General features: G+C 42.0%; 1 protein-coding gene across 5 annotated transcripts in view; it reads right to left on the bottom strand.

Moving 5' to 3' along the window:
- Window positions 1-1,682, bottom strand: part of HERC3 (HECT and RLD domain containing E3 ubiquitin protein ligase 3) — a 133,565-nt gene extending 131,883 nt beyond the window's left edge. For 2 of the 5 annotated variants that reach the window (XR_006263711.1, XR_006263712.1), the window contains exon 1: window positions 1,534-1,682. The gene's annotated coding sequence lies outside the window, so the exon portion shown is untranslated. Of the gene's footprint in view, window positions 1-631; window positions 1,110-1,533 lie in introns of those variants that run through there. The other 3 variants (XM_043438246.1, XM_043438248.1, XM_043438247.1) reach the window with 2 other exon arrangements.
- Window positions 1,683-18,831: the final 17,149 nt, after the last annotated feature.

The following is an 18,831-nucleotide window of genomic DNA, read 5'->3' as shown; positions in this document are numbered from 1 at the left end:
CTTTCTTTCATGCCAGAGGAGTTCTGTCAAAGAGGTTTCTAGTCTTCCTCTTTGATTCCTGCATCCTTTCTCCAGAAGGTTCCTAGCCTCCATGCGGTCAGACAATGATGTGTAATTTTTCTATTTTGCTTTAAAAGGGGGTTAAATATATTACTCCCCTTTTCTAACATACAATGCCGTCCCCTCTGCCCCCCCGCGTAAAAGAAAGTAGGAAAAGAGACAGCTTCACAGTAATCTCCCACTAAAACAAGACAGCATCTCTCTTCAGTCACTGCATTTTAAAAGGGTGTTAATTCTCATTTTATTTCGCTTTTCTTTCTCCTCAGTCTGGAGTTTAAAAAGCAGCCCACTTGATGTTATCAAATCAGATGAAAGGTTCTAGAAATAGCTTCCTATTTGTGGAAAGAGTCAGGAGACACAAAAATGGAAGAGAGCGCTTGAATCGTCTTTCCTAAAGCATTTCGTGCGTAATGAATGCAAGCAAAATCCTGGAAGGCTTAGCTCTGAATTTAAGATACTTCCAAATGGGGCTGACTTAAAAGCTAAAGTAAAGTGCAATCAGAAAACACCAGAAACACAGACACCAGAAGCAAAGTTCAAATACACATTTTCCCGGTGCCACGGAGCATACCCCGAATCAAACCACAGTTGCGTTTAGGTGCGGGCTCTACTGCAGCTCCGGGTCGGTCTGTTTCAGGTTACACATGCCCTTCTCCGTCAGTTATCCCGGTGTGCCCACTCCACACGTTCATAAATGACTCAAAGTGCCACCTGCCCCCGAACGTCCCAGTTCCTGACACCCCCGCAACCGTCCGCGCACTTACGTGTCCGCGCGCGCGCACACACACACACACACACACACACACACACGTGTCCACACACACGCTCGCCCCAGCTCCGCCCAGGAGGCGGACTCCGACCAGGCGAACCCGGCCCGGTCTCAGCGAAGTGGGTGGTGCCGGGAACCGCGGCCGCCGAGCCCCCAGACCAAACTCCTCGCGGCAGCCGGAGTCCCTCAAAACGCAGAGGCCTCGGCGGCTCCCATTTCGCGGGGAAGCTTCCGGGCCCTTCACCGCAACGGTGTCACCCGAGCCCCGGAATTTAAATAGGGGCAGGCGAGGAGGAAGGGGAGGATCCTCTTTTTGACTTTCTGCGTCGCAATTCCTCCCAGTTTGCAGGCGGCATAGTCGGGGTTGGGGGCGCTCCCGTCTTTAAAGCGGCTTCCGGCCTCTCCGGGCGCTTGGGCTCTTCAGGTCAGAAGGAGAGCTCCGAGAACGCCTGGAAGGCGTAGACGAGGCGGAGGGGCGCCCGGCCCGGCACAGCCCCGCCGCCCGTGTCCCGCAGGCACTGAAGGCGCCGCGCCCCGACCTCCCCGCGCGCCCGGCTCCGGGTCGCCGCGGAAAGCGCCCCGCAGCCGCAGCCGCCCCTCCGGGAGCCAAGCGCTGACAGCTGAGCCGCGCCGAACGCGGCGGGCGCGCGGCTGCAGCTCCGCGGTGCCCTCCTTCCTAGAACCCCAGCCCCCGCCCCGCGCACCTCGGCGGCAGCCGAACCGCCGCTCGGGATTCCGGCTGTGACAGCTCCACCGACCCGGCTCAGGGTTTCTCCGATTTCGGCGTCACAATAATAAGGAAGTTTCCCCGCAAGCCTGCGGGCGGCGGAATGCGCTGGGTAAAGGACGGCCCGGCCGGCCAATGGGCTTCCTTCTGGGCGGACCTGCACCAATGGTGGCCGCGGCGGAGCCGGAGGCGGGGCAGCGAGATCCGCGGGCTGGAGGCCGGCAGAGGCCCAGGCCCTGGAGGGAGGCGGGGGCCGCCCACGGTGACAAGACCACCGCGGGCTCGGCGAGGGAACAGCGGCGTCGGTTTGTGTCGGCGAAGATCCAACTGCAAGATACAGAGCATTAGCGCTGGAACTGGATTGCTTTTCACTGGCGGGGAAGAAAGGACACTAACCAGCGGTTGGCTTTTCAGGTTCTGGGCTCTGAGTCTTATTATTTGTGCAGAGATGGTCAAAATCCTTGGGCATAGGGGAAAAAGCTAGAGCTGACAATTGAGGGTGCGTTGTTAAGCATCGTATTCCATCCACGATGGAGGAGTCTTGTTTCACTCGCCTTCGGCGGACTGGAGGAAGCGCCAAGCAGAAAGCCGGGCTGCGCGATGGGACAGGCGGAAAGGAGGTCGGCGCTTTCCTGGGAACCTCGCAGAGAGTTCGGGTGGAAGAGAAAAGCGGCGCAGCAGCAGCAGCAGCGGGAGCTTGGGGAAGACTAGGGGGGTTGCTGAGAAGCATGAAAAGAAATCAGTGAGCGGGAGATCTGAGAGACACTAAGTGGCCTAAAACCTAGTAATAGAGAAGTTTGTCCTCCCCTACTTTCCCTGGCGCTGAATCTCAGAGCTTCCGTCTCCTCCCCAAGGTCACATTGCTTTCCGAGTTACCCTGATCCTTGTCTGATCCACAGATAATCTTGTGAAAAAAACATTCTCACAAAAGTGACTTCATGAGTCTACCGCAGCACCTCGCATACCCCTAAATTTGCAACACAGAACAGAAATACTGGGAAAGTACTGTTTTAACTCAAAGGAATGACTTAACTCGTGGAAGAATTTCTGTAACCTGCCATTTGAACTGGGAAGGTCCTGTGAGGCCAGATTCTTCCCAAGGACATTCAAACCAGGTCAGGTCTGCAGTTTTCTTTGAGAATTAACTAGATTGACCAAGCAGAAAAGAAGTTTTGGGGAGTAATACATCCTGGGGATGGGGCACTGTTGGCTGGCATATAGGCTGTCACTGACATATGCAAGTTGTCATACGCTCCTGTGACAAGGCAAGAAAGCAAGATCGCAGTTACCAGGTAGCTAACTGTCATCTATGAAAATGATTCCCACCTTTGAAGTTTGAATCACACTGGACACCTTTAGAAACACCGGGGACAAGATTAACACAATTCCCTTATGCTCTAGAGATGTGGCAGTTTCACAAAAGTCCAGGTCTCTTACAAAGACGTAATTCCAATTCAGAGATGGTATCACCAAAAAGAATTGGAGGAATGGCAAAAAAGAAATCACTGTGGGAAGGAGTTTCTCCATGGTCGAGAAAAAAAGAATAAGAGTCTATTTTTCATGTCCCGTATATGAGGTTTGTGGTCAGTTAGCATTTAGGTCAATATCTCTGGCTCATGGTTTTTCATATGAAATTTTATCTTGAAAAAAAAAGTTGGTTACCTGAGACTCAAGTATGGAGTTGAGATAGGAGTCAGAATTACAAACTGAGGTACTCTAACAGTCCTTACCAAATAAACATCCAGAACCCTGGGAACTTACTCTTATAGAATAATCAGTGATGGTACACACTCCACTTCATTTTAATTTCTTAACTGAACCAACGTAAAATTGCAGTTTCCTCAATAAGCATGTCCTGCTCCATTTACCAAAATGGCTTTAAATGACCCCAGCAACAATAGTCCTAATAGCAGATATTTAAACGGGCTTGAAGAGGTACATGATTTACTTTTTCTTTCTATTTCTGTAGCTCTCTCTTTCATCCATTTTTTTCTGACTTCCACATGTTCTCTACCAGATACACTCTACACTGAGCATCAAACAGTCCCTATAGCCTTGGAGGGGGAGGCAAACATTAACCACATAGCCATAATAAGAACTAGACAGTCACTAATCATGGGAAATTTTCCAAAAGAGAAACATTCATGTTAAAAATATTTAACCCCAACAAGAACTGTAAACAGAATTGAGTTCCAGTTAATGCTATGGATGCTGAAGTATTTAGGAGGAAATATCTGATGTTGGCAACTTATTCTGAAAATGTTTTTATTTTAAAATACTGACAGATGAATGGATAGATATGTGATAAATCATGTACAGCAAAAATGTTAAGTATAGATTAACATGGTAGGTAGATGGGTGTTCACCATGCATTACCGCCAACTTTTTTGTGTGTTTCATTTCAGTTCAGTCACTCAGTGGTGTCCAACTCTATGCAGCCCCATGAACCACAGCATGCCAGGCCTCCCTGTCCATCACCATCTCCTGGAATCCACTCAAACCCATGTCCATTGAGTCAGTGATGCCATCCAACCATCTCATCCTCTGTCGTCCCCTTCTCCTCCTGCCCTCAATCTTTCCCAGCATCAGGGTCTTTTCAAATGAGTCAGCCCTTCGCATCAGGTGGCCAGAGTATTGGAGTTTCAGCTTCAACATCAGTCCGACCAGTGAACACCCAGGACTGATCTCCTTTAGGATGGACTGGTTGGATCTCCTTGCAGTCCAAGGGACTCTCAAGTTGGCGTTCAGCTTTCTTTATAGTCCAGCTCTCACATTTGGAAAGTTTATATTAAAAATTGTTGTAAGTGAAGTGAAAGTTGCTCAGTCATGTCCAAGTCTTTGTGACCCCATGGACTATACAGTCCATGGAATTCTCCAGGCCAGAATACTGGGGTGAGTAGCCTTTCCCTTCTCCAAGGGATCTTCCCAACCCAGGGATCGAACCCAGGTCTCCCGCATTGCAGGCAGATTCTTTACCAGTTGAGTCACAAAGGAAGCCCCCAAAATTGTTGGAACACCAAAAATAAATAATCAAACAAACAAATAGTGGGATAAAGTCTAAAATAACCTTTACAGGTGGAAGGGATCACGTGGTCCAACTGAAGCACTGAGCATCACATAAGGAATCTCCAATGGCAAGGGTCGATTCCCAAACCTGCTGCACCTCTACCTGAACAGACATCAGTTTGTTCCATTCTTCACAACTTCTTGAATGCATATGCCTATTTATGCATTAAAAGAAATTTTAGTGCAGTAGGAATACTGTTTAATAATTATTGTTCTCTGTGTTTACTTACACTGCAGACAAACTTTCACTTGGTAAAATTTTGACAGAGACAAACTTCTGGTAAGTCAGATTAAACACGTGGGGAAACAGGGAGTTTCCTGGCAGTCCAGTGGTTAGGACTGGGCAGCTTTCACTGTGGTGACCCAGGGTCTATCCCTGGTCAGGAAACAAAGATCCCACAAGCTGCACTATGTGGCCAAAACAAACAAACAAAAAATGTGGGGGAAAAAACCAGGCCAGCCACAACATTCTGTCCTACAGGCATATTTTTGAGGAACAGGTGTCTCCATCTCTAGGAAGGGAGAGCAATGATTATTGAGCAGGTAATGGGTATGCACCCTGTAAAACTACACAATCACAACAGTGTTTCTTGGTACCACAGAGCCCCCAACAAATTACACATCTTGTCAGTCAAGTCAATACTCAACAGAAAAATCGGTTGTAAAACAGTTCTCATATTTTTTTTTGGTTGTTTAATAGAGGTTATCAAAGAGGCCTATGTATTCCCAGGATGGTTGTCTGTGAAGCCCTTACAAATAGCTGAGAAAAGAAGAGGAGCAAAAGGCAAAGGAGAAAAGGAAAGATATACCCATTTGAATGCAGAGTTTAAAAAAATAGCAAGGAGAGAGAAGAAAGCCTTCCTCAGTGATCAATGCCAAGAAATAGGGGAAAACAATAGCATGGGAAAGACTAGAGATCTCTTAAAGAAAATTAGAGATACCAAGGGAACATTTCATACAAAAATAGGCACAATAAAGGACAGAAATGGTATGGACCTAACAGAAGCAGAAGATATTAAGAAGCGGTGGCAAGTATACACAGAAGAACTATGCAGAAAAAGATCTTTATGACCCAGATAACCACAATGGTGTGATCACTTACCGAGAGCCAGACATCCTGGAATGCAAAGTCAAGTGAGCCTTAGGAAGCATCACTACAAAAAAGCTACTGGAGGTGATGGAATTCCAGCTGACGTATTTCAAATCCTAAAAGATAATGCTGTGAAATGCTGCACTCAATACGCCAGCAAATTTGGAAAACTTAGCAGTGCCCACAGGACTGGAAGAGGTCAGTTTTCATTCCAATCCCAAAGAAAGGAAATGCCAAAGAACATTCAAACTACCACACAATTACACTCATCTCACACGCTAGCAAAGTAATGCTCAAAATTCTCCAAGTTAGGCTTCAACAGCATGTGAACCTAGAACTTCCAGATGTACAAGCTGTATTTAGAAAGGGCAGAGGAACCAGAGATCAAATTGCCAACATCTGCTGGATCATTGAAAAAGCAAGAGAGTTCCAGAAAAACATCTACTTTTGCTTTACTGACTATGCCAAAGCCTTTGACTGTCTGAATCACCACAAACTGTGAAAAATTATTAAAGAGATGGGGATACCAGACCACCTTACCCACCTCCTGAGAAACCTGTATGCAGGTCAAGAAGCAACAGTTAGAACCAGACATGGAACGATGGACTGATTCAAAATTGGGAAAGGAGTTGTCAAGGCTGTTCCCTGTCACCTGCTTATTTAACTTATAGGCAGAGTACATCATGCAAAATGCCATGCTGGGTGAAGCACAAGCTGGAATCAAGATTGCCGGGAGAAATATAGATAACCTCAGATATGCAGATGACACCACCCTTATGGCAGAAAACAAAGAGGAACTAAAGAGCCTCTTGATGAAAGTGAAAGAGGAGAGTGAAAAAGTTGGCTTAAAACTCAACATTCAGAAAACAAAGATCATGGCATCCAGTCACATCACTTCATGGCAAATAGATGGGGAAACAATGGAAACAGTGACAGACTTTATTTTCTTGGACTTCAAAATCACTGCAGTTGATGACTGCAGCCATGAAATTAAAAGATGCTTGCTTCTTGGAATAAAAGCTATGACAAACCTAGACAGCCTATTAAAAAACAGAGTTATTACTTCACCAACAAAGGTCCGTCTAGTCAAAGGTATGGTTTTTCCAGTAGTCATGTATGGATGTGAGAGTTGGAACATAAAGAAAGCTGAGCGCTGAGGAACTGATGCTTTTGAACTGTAGTGTTGGAGAAGACTTTTGAGAGTCCCTTGAACTGCAAAGCAATCGAACCAGTCCTGAATATTCATTGGAAGGACTGATGCTGAAGCAGACGCTTCAATACTTTGGCCACCTGTTGCAAAGTACTGACTCACTGGAAAAGACCCTAATGCTGGGAAAGATTGAAGGCAGGAGGAGAAGGGGATGACAGAGGATGAGATGGTTGGATGGCATCACCGACTCAATGGACATGAGTTTAAGCAAGCTCTAGGAGTTGGTGATGGACAGGGAAGCTTGGTGTGCTGCAGTCCATGGGGTGGCAAAGAGTCAGACATAACTGAGTGACTGAACTGAACTGAAATTATCTAGGCTTATTGAAAACTGTCCTGTAATACATCATATTAATTTATTAATGTGAAAAAATAACTTGGAAGAAAGATGTGGTAAATCAATATTGCCATCAATAAAATAATCACTAAGTATTTATTGAAAGTCTTCTATATGTAGAGGACAAGAAGCATCCTTCCTGACTACAAACATCCTACAGTCATTATGACTAATCCTTTGTTTTTCTTGAAACTATTCATAATTTAAGTTTGCATTTGTTCTTATCAAACCATTTGGATGATACATAAGCACCTTAGATATAAAAAAACTCACTACTGTCACACAGGTGTAAATTAATTAACATTAACAAGATTTGATGATTGAGCATTTCCTAAGAAAGCCTTTAGGGTGAACTTTGGTTTGTCCCTGAAGATTGCATGAAATAGAACCTTGAAGCAATTGCATAATTCATGTTGCAATGAGTGTGATTCGTTAATACAGTACTTTTCTTAATCCTAGCAGAGGCATCTGCAGTGTGTTGCCTGATTTCTCCCTCTCATTTTTACTAAATAAACCTATACTTTTAGCATACTCCAGAAGAAATAAGTAATCAAGGCAGTTATATCTGTAAATATATAGTTATATCTGTTGATATATACTATAATAGAATCTAATTTACTTAATATAAATCTGTAAAAAAATAAATACTGTAAATATTGTAAATAAAAAAATAAATACTGTTTCCAAACCCTATGGCTATCCCCTTATATAAAGCGGAATGTATTAACTGGTATATAACTTTCTATTGGGAGAAGGTAATGGTGACCCACTCCAGTACTCTTGCCTGGAGAATGCCAGGGATGGGGAAGCCTGGTGGGCTGCCGTCTATGGGGTCGTACAGAGTCGGACACAACTGAAGCAACTTAGCAGCAGCAGCAGCAGCAACTTTCTATTGGCCTTTGGCATTTTGTCTTTACCCTATATGTACACACCATGGTTCTGAATTTGTGTACCGTTAGACACAACCAAGCATGCAGTGAAAGGTGTTAGTCACTCAGTCATGTCTAACTCTTTGCGACACTATGGATTGTAGCCCACCAGGTTCCTCTGTCCACGGGATTCTCCAGGCAAAAATACTGGAGAAGGTGCCATTTCTCCAAAGGATCTTCCCAACACAGGGATGGAACCTGCATTTCTGGTGTCTTCTCCACTGGCAGACAGATTCTTTACCACCAATCCAACTGGGAAGCCTTTTCTGGATTTAACAATATATAAAACGTCTTCAATAGATTTAAATACTATTCTACATCATTTTAGACAATGCAAATATCCACAAAATATACTATAAGTTAATCAGTTTCCCACTTGTTGCATGTTTAAATTATTTTCAATCCTTTGCTATTATAAACAATAGTGCAACATAACTACACATAATGAGGGCAAAATATCTGCCCTCAGTCTTGATTATTTCCTTAAGATAAATTCCTAAAAGTGCAACTGCCAAGTTAGACAGAACACAGTCTCTTTTAAGTTCTTGTAAGGTATCGCCAATGTATCTCTAACAAAGGATAACACCAGCTAAGTACCTACACAGTATCTAAGTGGCCTCTGTCCCCTTACCAGTAATGAGGTTGTTTTGTTTTGGTTTGTTTTGGTTTACATTTTTCTTTATGGTGCTAATTTTGTAAGCCACCTTAAGTCTCAACTAGAACAAAAAAAATCTTCTAGTAAAGTAAAAAGCAATGTGGTGCATATCTAAAAATCAGCTTAGCTGTTTCTAAATACTCATATCGAAAATTTACCTACATGCATAAAAATGTATGACTGACGTGGTTGGTCTTTTGCTGAAATTCTGTCTGACATCATATGATTCCCCTAATCCTTCAATATATCTGCCAAAAATAAAAGATTCCAGAAAGGAAGTTCTGTACAAATTCAAACTATTGTTAATCATTTTTATGTTCAGTGCAGATGCACAAGCTAGTAACAGTGGGTTGATGGTTCACCGAGTTTCATAGCAAACTAAAAAACAAAGATTCAGAATCTGTGTCATCCAGCAATAGAATGGTAGCTGGAGAAGGTATTTATTGTCCATTTCTAAAAAAAAGAAACCTTAGTGTAATGATTTCTAGCATCCATTATGGTCCAATCACGTTTGCCATCAACCACCTTGTTACATGAACCAGTGTGTCCCACGTGTTACCAAAGAAAGTGTTCTTACTTACCAACTATCAGGTAGGCATTCACTTTCGTAGCCTTTAGGGGTAGGTTTGTACCATTCCATCCAAGTCCTTGCCTTTTTAATTACTTGGAGAAAATTTCAAGGTCAATATGTAACTGTCAGGCTAGAACCAACTAAACTGACCTGTCCAGTACCTGAAATGAAACATATACCCTGGGCCTTATTAGCACTATGTTCTGATGAAATGTACTGATATTTCTGAGCACAAAGGGATTGGAGGGTGTCATGGATTAAATATTTCCCTCCAAAATTCATGTCTACATAAAAACTTCAGAATGTGAACATATTTGGAATAGAGTCCATTAGGATGAGGTCATACTGGATTAGGAAGGCCCTAAATCCAACAACTGGTATCCTCATAAGAAGGCCATATGAACACACAGAAACACACAGGTAGAGCATCATGTGAAGATGGAGATAGAAACTGGAGTGACCAAGTCAAGGAATGCCAAGCAACCACCAAAAGTGAGGGAAAAGGCACAGAGAAAAGATTCTCCATCAGAGCTTCCAGGAGAAACCAACTGCAAACACCTTGATTTTGAGCTTCAGCCTCCAAAATCATGAGATAATACGTTTCTGTTGTTTTAAGCTGTCCAGTTTGTGCTACAAAAGTAATACATATATATATATATATATTCTTTTTTATATTCTTTTCCCTTCAGTTCAGTTCAGTCGCTCAGTCATGTCCAACTCTTTGCAACCCCATGGACTGCAGCACACCACTCTTCCCTGTCCATCACCAACTCCCAGAGCCTGCCTGAACTCATGTCCATTGAGTCGGTGATGCCATCCAACCATCTCATCCTGTCATCCCCTTCTGCCTTCAATCTTTCCCAGCATCAGGGTCTTTTCCAGTGAGTCAGTTCTTTGCATCAGGTGGCCGAAGTATTGAAGCGTCTGCTTCAGCATCAGTCCTTCCAATGAATATTCAGGACTGATTTCCTTTAGGATTGACTGGTTCGATTGCTTTGCAGTTCAAGGGACTCTCAAGAGTCTTCTCCAACACCACAGCTCAAAAGCATCAGTTCCTCAGCGCTCAGCTTTCTTTATGTTCCAACTCTCACATCCATACATGACTACTGGAAAAACCATAGCTTTGACTAGATGGACATTTGTCAGCCAAGGTCTTTTCCCTTATAGGGTACTATAAGATATCGACTATTGTTCCCTGTGCTATACAGGAGATCCTTGTTGTTTATCTAATCTATATATAATAATGTATATATGTTAATCCCAAACTCCTAATTTATCTCCCATTACCCCTGCTATCTTTGGTACCCATATGTTTTTTATTTTTAATTGGAGTATAATTTCTTTACAATATTGTGTCAGTTTCTGCCCTGTATCCATGTTAAGCAGGCATAGGTATACATTTGTCCCCTCCCTCTTGAACCTCCCTCCAACCTCCCACCCCATCCCACCCCTCTATTTTGTCAGACATCACCAGGTTGAGCTCCCTGCATCATAGAGCAAATTCCCACTGGCTATCTATTTTACATGTGGTAATGTATATGTTTCAATGTTACTCTTTCCAGTTGTCCCTCCATATCCTTCCCCCAAAGTGTTCACAGGTCTGTTCTCTATGTCTGCGTCTCCACTGCTGCCCTGAAAATAGGCAAAACCATCTTTCTAGATTCCATATATATGTGTTAATATACGATATTTGTTTTTCTCTGACTCATTTCGTTCTGTATAATAGGCTCTGATTTCATCTACCTCATTAGAACTGACTCAAATACTTTCCTCTCTATGGACGAGAAATATTTCATTGTACCACAACTTCTTTACCCATTCATCTGTCAATGGACATCTAGGTTGCTTCCATGTCCTAGCTATTGTAATTAATGCTGCAATGAAGACTGAGGTATATGTGTCTCTTTCAATTACGGTTTTCTCAAGGTATATGCCCAGAATTGGGATTGTTAGATAGTATAGTAGTTTTAGTCCTAGTTTTTTAAGGAATTTCCATACTTTTCTCCACAATGGCTGTATCAATTTACATTCCCACCAACACTGCAGGAAGGTTCCCTTTTCTCCACACTCTCTCCAGAATTTATTGTTTGTTAGATTTTTTGATAATGGCCATCCTGACCAGTCTAAGGTGATACCTGATTGTAGTTTTGATTTGCATTTCTCTAATAATGAGTAGTATTGAGCATCTTTTCATGTGCTTACTAGCCATCTGTATGTCTTCTTTGGAGAAATGTGTTTTTAGGTCTTCCGCCACTATTTCATAGAGTTGTTTATTTTTCTGGTGTTGAGCTACATCAGTTCAGTTCAGTTCAATTCAGTTCAGTCGTTCAGTAGTGTCCAATTCTTTGCGACCCCATGAATTGCAGCACGCCAGGCCTCCCTGTCCATCACAAACTCCCAGAGTTTACTCAAACTTATGTCCACTGAGTCAGTGATGCCATCCAGCCATCTCATCCTCTGTCGTCCCCTTCTCCTCCTGCCTCCAATCCCTCCCAGCATCAGGGTCTTTTCCAATGAGTCAACTCTTTGCATGAGGTGGCCAAAGTATTGGAGTTTCAGCTTCAGCATCAGTCCTTCCAATGAACACCCAGGACTGATCTCCTTTAGGATGGACTGGTTGGATCTCCTTGCAGTCCAAGGGACTCTCAAGAGTCTTCTCCAACACCGCAGTTCAAAAGCATCAATTTTTTGGCGCTCAGCTTTCTTCACAGTCCAACTGCATAAGCTGCTTGTATAATTTGGAAATTAATTCCTTGTTAGTTGTTTCATTTGTTATTATTTTCTCTCATTCTGAGGGTTGTCGTTGCACCTTGTTTATAATTTCTTTGCTGTGTGAAAGCTTTTAATTAAGTCCCATTTATTTTTTCTTTTTATGTTGTTGTTGTTGGTTTTATTTCCATTATTCTAGGAGGTGAGTCATAGAGAATTATGTCAAGGAGTGTGCTATCTATGTTTTCCTCTAGGAGCTTTTTGATTTCTGGCCTTACATTTAAGTCTTTAATCCATTTTTAGTTTATTTTTATGTGTGGTGTTTCAGAGGTGTTCTAGTTTCATTCTTTTACATGTAACTACCCAGTTTTCCCAGCCCCACTTATTGAAGAGGCTGTCTTTTCCCCAATGTATATTTTTGCTTTCTTTTCAAAGATAAGGTGCATGGGTTTATCTCTGGGCTTTCTATTTTGTTCCATTGGCTATATTTCTGCTTTTGTGCCAGTAGTATACTGTCCTGATGACTGTAGCTTTGCAGTATAGTTTGAAATCAGAAAGGTTGATTCTTCCAGCTCCATTTTTCTTTCTCAAGATTGCTTTGGCTATATAATGAATTTAGAAAAATGGCACTGAAGAATTTATTTACAGGGCAGCGATGGAGAAACATACAGAGAATAGATTTATGGACATGGGGAGAGGGGAGGAGAGGGTGAGATGTATGAAGAGAGTAATATGGAAACTTACATTACCATATATAAAATAGATAGCCAACGGGAATTTGCTGCCTGGCTCAGGAAACTCTAACGGGCTCTGTATCAACCTAGAGGGATGGGATGTGGAAAGAAATGGGAGGGAGCTTCAAAACGGAGGGGATATATGTATACCTATGGCTGATTCATGTTGAGGTTTGACAGAAAACAACAAAATTCTGTAAAGCAATTATCCTTCAATTAAGAAATAAATTAATTTTTAAAAAAAGATTGCTTTGGCTATTCGGGGTCTTTTGTGTTTGATAACCATAATTTTTTTTTCAGTATCTGTGAGTCTATTTCTGATATGTTGCCCTTTCTGTTTCCTCTTGCTCTTTGCCTATCCCCTTCTGCCCTCTTATACCCCATACCATTAACGCATAATTCTCAATTTCCTTTTTTAATCTTCTATCCTTTTGAGAATCTGATGAAACTTATATGCTGTCCCCACAAAATTGGTGCATATACTCACATAAGATTTCATAATAACTCACAAAAGATTTCTAAGAACATCTAGGCATTCCAAGAGTATTCATGGACTCTTTACCTCAACCATTTCCCAAATGTCAGAATCTTCTAAGCTCATTCATACTAATATGTATGTAATAATAATACATGTTAATATGTAATAATATTTGGCCATTCTCTCCCAGAAGGGAATTTTAAATGAAGTGAGTTCATCTCTAATATAACAGATCTAAAGGATAAAAGCATCATTGGGCAATGCAGGGGCTGCATTTTCCTCCTAAGGGCCCCTTCCTGAAGTCCCCAAATCAAACCCTTGTTGGGGTCCTTTAATGGACCGGAACCTTGTGGTACGGAGTCGACGATAAGAAAGTGAAAGAGAGAAAGAGAGAGAGAGAAAGAGAGAGAGAGAGAGAGACAAAAAAGACCCGGGGACCTAAGCTCTGGTGGAGCAAAGGTGCTTTAATGATTTTCTTATGAGTATATATAGGCTGTGGTACAAGAAACTTCTTTCGGGAATGATAGAGATCAGAAAACCAAACATACAGCAACCGTTACCAAGGGAACAGGGGTAATGTTAGTCACAAGGTCAGGACACAATCCATATCTCAAGAAAGGGGAACGAGACTAAGCAGTTTTGCCCTAAAGAGAATGTTTACTAAAGGAGACCCAAGCCTGCCTCACACAATGACCTCAGTCCCTGGGAGCAGCGTGCTGTTCCGCTTGAAGAGAGACAAAGGACTCATGAGAGACAGCACGTAGGAATCCTCCCGTCAAACATTCCCTGACAAACCCTCATATAAGGTAAGCTTAATTTTACATACCCTCCCTGGAACACAGGCAAAAATATATATAATTGACTCATGTTTCCCCGCAGAAATTAATGCCACCATAATCTAGATTCAGAATCTTGGAATTACTTTGATTCTCAGAACTTCTCATCTAGTCATTCATCAGAAACCATTTTTCTTTATAATGTCTTTCATATCCGTCTCTTCCTCCATGTATTAATTTCCTATTGCTTCTGTAACAAATTGCCAGCTACTTAGTGACTTAAAACAACACAAATTTATTCTTTTATACAGGGATAAAATCAAGGTTTTGAGGAGGCTGATTCCTTCTAGAGGAGAGGAGCTCTAGAGGAGAATCTGTTTCTAACCTCTTGCAGTTTCTAGAAGCTGCTCACATTCCTAAGCTTGTGTCCACATTACTCCAATCTCTATTTCCATTGTAACATAAAGTTCTCCTAACATTGACCATCCTGCCTCTCTCTTATAAAGACCTTTGTCATTACACTAGAAATATCCAGATAGTCTACGGTAATTTCCCATTTCAAGATTCTGAATCACCTCTGTGAGGCTTCTCAGGTGGCGGAAGTGGTAAAGAACCTGCCTGCCAAGGCAGGAGATATAAGAGACACAGGTTCAATCCCTAGGCTGGGAGTATACCCTGGAGGAGGAAGTAGCAACCCACTCCAGTATTCTTTCCTGGGAAATCCCATGGACAGAGGAGCCTGGCAGGCTACAGCCCACGGGATCGCAAAGAGTTGGACACAACTGAAGTGACTTAGCACGCACGCATGCAATCACATCTGCAAAGTCCCTTTTACCATGTAAGAGAGCATATTCACAGGCTCTGGGCATTAGGACATGGACATCTTTGGGGGACAATATTCTACATCACTTCTTCCTCAGCCCCAGTTTCGGTCCTTATCTGTACCCCTGGAATACTTCAACATTTTCCTAATTGACTTTCCTGACCCCTGCCTCTCTCCCAATTCCTTTAGTCATTCTAGATGTGATAAATATTCAGCAAAAATTAGTTCTTCGTCCTGTTCTTCACCCATTCCAAGACCCTGACCTTAGTTTACTTTGGCCCAATATTGTTCACTCCAATTAAACTGATCTCTACAGTCTTCCCCTACACACACACACAGATACACACACACACACACACACACACACACAAACACATTAATGGAGAGACCTATCCAGCATTTTCAGGGAATTCCTCCCTGAAGAGAAAACCTATAAGGTTAAATTTTAAGGATATAAAGAGATGCCAAATAGGGTAAGAGCATCCCTGGCAGAAGGAAGAGCATATGTGAAAGTTGTGTGGCTAAGAAGAGCTTGTCATTGTTATGCAATGAAAGGATCGCCAGATTGCCAATGTGACTGGGGCAGAGTGAGCAGAGAGGGGAGGGGCAGGAGACCACTGCAGAGGAAAAGGCAGTGACATATGCTGAGGTTTATAGGGGTTTTAATTTTATTACAACTGCAGTGAGAAGTCCCTGGAAGGTTTTGAATGGATTACTAGTTCCTGGAGAGATGGCAAAGAATGGAAGGGGAACAACAGTAGAACTAGAAAGACCAGTTAGGGGGTTATTGAAGTGATTATAGGAATCCAGACTAGAAATAGTAGTGGCTTGGGTTTAGATAATGGCAGTCGAGTTCAGAGAAGTAGATGTAGCCAAGATCTATTTTGGAGGTAGCAGAGAAGGGATCTGGAGGGTTGAGACAGGAAAACCAAAGAGAAGGCCTAGATTTCTGGCTTCAGCAACTGGTTAGATGGCAGTGATGCACTTTACTAAGTGAAGAAGGCTGAGAGACAAACAGGTTTTAGAATTTAAACACTGTCCTCTAAAAGTATAAGATCCTTATGGGAGTGGCTATGTTTAAACTTTGCTCCCCAGTATATACCAGCACCTAGAACACTGCCTGAGGAGCTTCCCAGGTGTCTCAGTGGTAAAGAATCCAGCTGCCAATGCAGAAGACACAGGTTCGATCCCTGGGTTGGGAAGATCCCCTGGAGAAGGAAATGGCAATCCACTCCAGTATTCTTGTCTGGGAAATCCCATGGACAGAGGAGCCTGATGGGCTACAGTCCATGGGGTTGCAAAAGAGTCAGATATGACTTAGCAATAAACAACCATAGCACACTATAAGACATTATAGTGTGAACATTAACTGAACTAAGGTGGATGACAGTCCTGTAACATTCTGATGATTCACTGCTTATAAAAGGGGATACAGTACATTTAAGTGAAATACTAAACAGACATGGAATATAGTTAAAAGATTCATTTATCAAATGTATGAAGTGACAATAGCTAATGTCTTTCACATATATGAGCCTTATGTAAAGCAATTTCACAGATTGATGTAAAGAAAGTCTGATGCTATAAGTTAATATTTTAGAAAGGAAAAAGTCATAAGAACTCCACTGTAGAAGGTTCCTTGTTATTACCTGAGTACTTAAATTATATTGTTTTAGAGAATTGACTCTTAATGACATGGCCTCAGCCTTGCACTACTAGCTTTTAGCAGTCAGGGAATAAAACAAGAGAGACAGTGACAGCTGGTGATGTTTGTCAGATCTGACAGGGTAAGGAGGAGCCCTCAAGTGACACTGAGACTAAATCAGTATTCATCTTTTAAACTCCAAGGGCAACATGATGTTTAGCATAGTTATGTTGACATGCTATTTGCATGGCCCAGCACTACTAGAATATGGACTATTCATTGTGAGGAAAGGAGAAATCCTATACAAAAGGATACAAAAATTTATATCTTCATTGGTGTTTTACCAATAGGTATCTAGTATCTTTTAATACTTTTCAATATATAATTGGCATCTGGTGCTCTTACTATTCCAAGACAGGCTTTCAAAAATTGGCACTAGCCATCATCAAATATCAGATTTGATAAGGGAGATTACAAACTCAGCTAAATTTATCCAGACCTGAAATTTTATACCTTGTCTGCTGCTGCTGCTAAGTTGCTTCGGTTGTGTCCGACTCTGTGCGACCCCATAGACGGCAGCCCACCAGGCTCCTCTGTCCCTGGGATTCTCCAGACAAGAACACTGGAGTGGGCTGCCATTTCCTTCTCCAATGCTTGAAAGTGAAAAGTGAAAGTGAAGCTGCTCAGTCATGTCCGACTCTTCGAGATCCCATGGACTGCAGCCTACCCGGCTCTTCCGTCCATGGGATTCTCCAGGCAAGAGTACTGGAGTGAGTCGCCATTGCCTTCTCCGATACCTTGTCTAAGTGAGATTTAAAACAAAACAAACAAGCAAACAAAAATGCTCTAGAAGAGCTAAGCAATATATTTTTAAAAAACATTCTGAAGGGATTAAAAATAATTATTAATTCCTTACAATCCAGCAATTCCACTTCTGGGTATATACCCAAAATAATTGAAAGTAAAGTCTCAAAAAGATATCTGTATACCCATATTCATAGCAGTACTATTTTCAATGGCAAAAAGCTAGAAGTAACTCACCCAAGTGTCTATCAACAGAAGGATGGATAAACAAAATGTAGTATGTATGTACAATGGAGTATTATACAGCCTTAAAAATGAAGGAAATTCACACATGCTATAACATAGATGAAGTCTGAACATAGTATGGTAGATGAAATAAGCCAGTCACACACACAAATAATCAACTATTGTATGATTCCACTTATATGAGCTACTTAAAGTAGTTAAATTCATGGCAACAAAGTAGAATGGTCACTGTGAGAGGCTAGGGGGAAGGGGAAAGGGAAGTTAGTTTAATGGACACAGAGCTTCAATTTGGGACAATGAAAACATTCTGGAGCTGCATGGCAGTGATGGTCACACAATAAAATGAATATATTTAATGCTGCCCTACTGTACACTTAAAAATTGTTTAAATGGTAGATTTTACCTTTTGTATTTTACCTCAATCAAAAATAATAATTAACTCTAAGTTGTAAGTGGTCAGTCACATGAGCAATCTTATCATAATCCGACAGGATAAGACATGTTAAGAGTAGGATCTTAGTCTCTGCACTACCTTCAGAGCGGCTGGCACCATAGGTTTTAGTAAGGTGAGTTTGAAACAATAATGGATGAATAATGGATGAATTGTGGTCTCCAAAAAGCAAAACAGTTTCAATGCCCTGTAGAATTATTTTATCTAGAATGGGAAAATGATAGTTTCACTTCTCTTCAGACCAGTCCACATCACATGTTTTTCAGCTACAGGGAAACTCTTTCAAAAAAGAATCATAAACAAACTGAAATGGGTTCAGGGAGGAGTAATCAGGAGGAAAAAGGGGATCTGAGAAGTCCTTTATGAGACACAACTGAAGGATGACACACTAGCAGTGATGAGGAAAAAAATTAGTTTGTTTCCTCATGACTGAGAGGAATAGAATTAAGACCAAATTTTGGAAGCTACAAAGTAAGACAGGTTTCAGATCAGTAGAAGGAAGAAACTCTCCAACAGTTTCCACAGCACTTTATCAGTAGTCCTCATATAGAACTTTCCACTCTCTATCTGTAACTGAAGTTGCTCCCAGAAATTACTTCAGTATCCACATAACATCTGATGATGCACATATTAGGCCCTGAAATACTTGTCTGATGAATTAAAGAATGTGAGAATGACTCAACAAATGACTGTTAGATCTAGCCAAAGATGAAACTGAGCTATCCTGTGAGGGAAGGAATTCAAACAGAGGCTA

The sequence above is a fragment of the Cervus canadensis genome, chromosome 19 (genome assembly GCF_019320065.1).
Source record: "Cervus canadensis isolate Bull #8, Minnesota chromosome 19, ASM1932006v1, whole genome shotgun sequence".
Lineage (NCBI taxonomy): Eukaryota > Metazoa > Chordata > Mammalia > Artiodactyla > Cervidae > Cervus > Cervus canadensis.
This window is presented reverse-complemented; position numbering and strand designations above follow the sequence as displayed.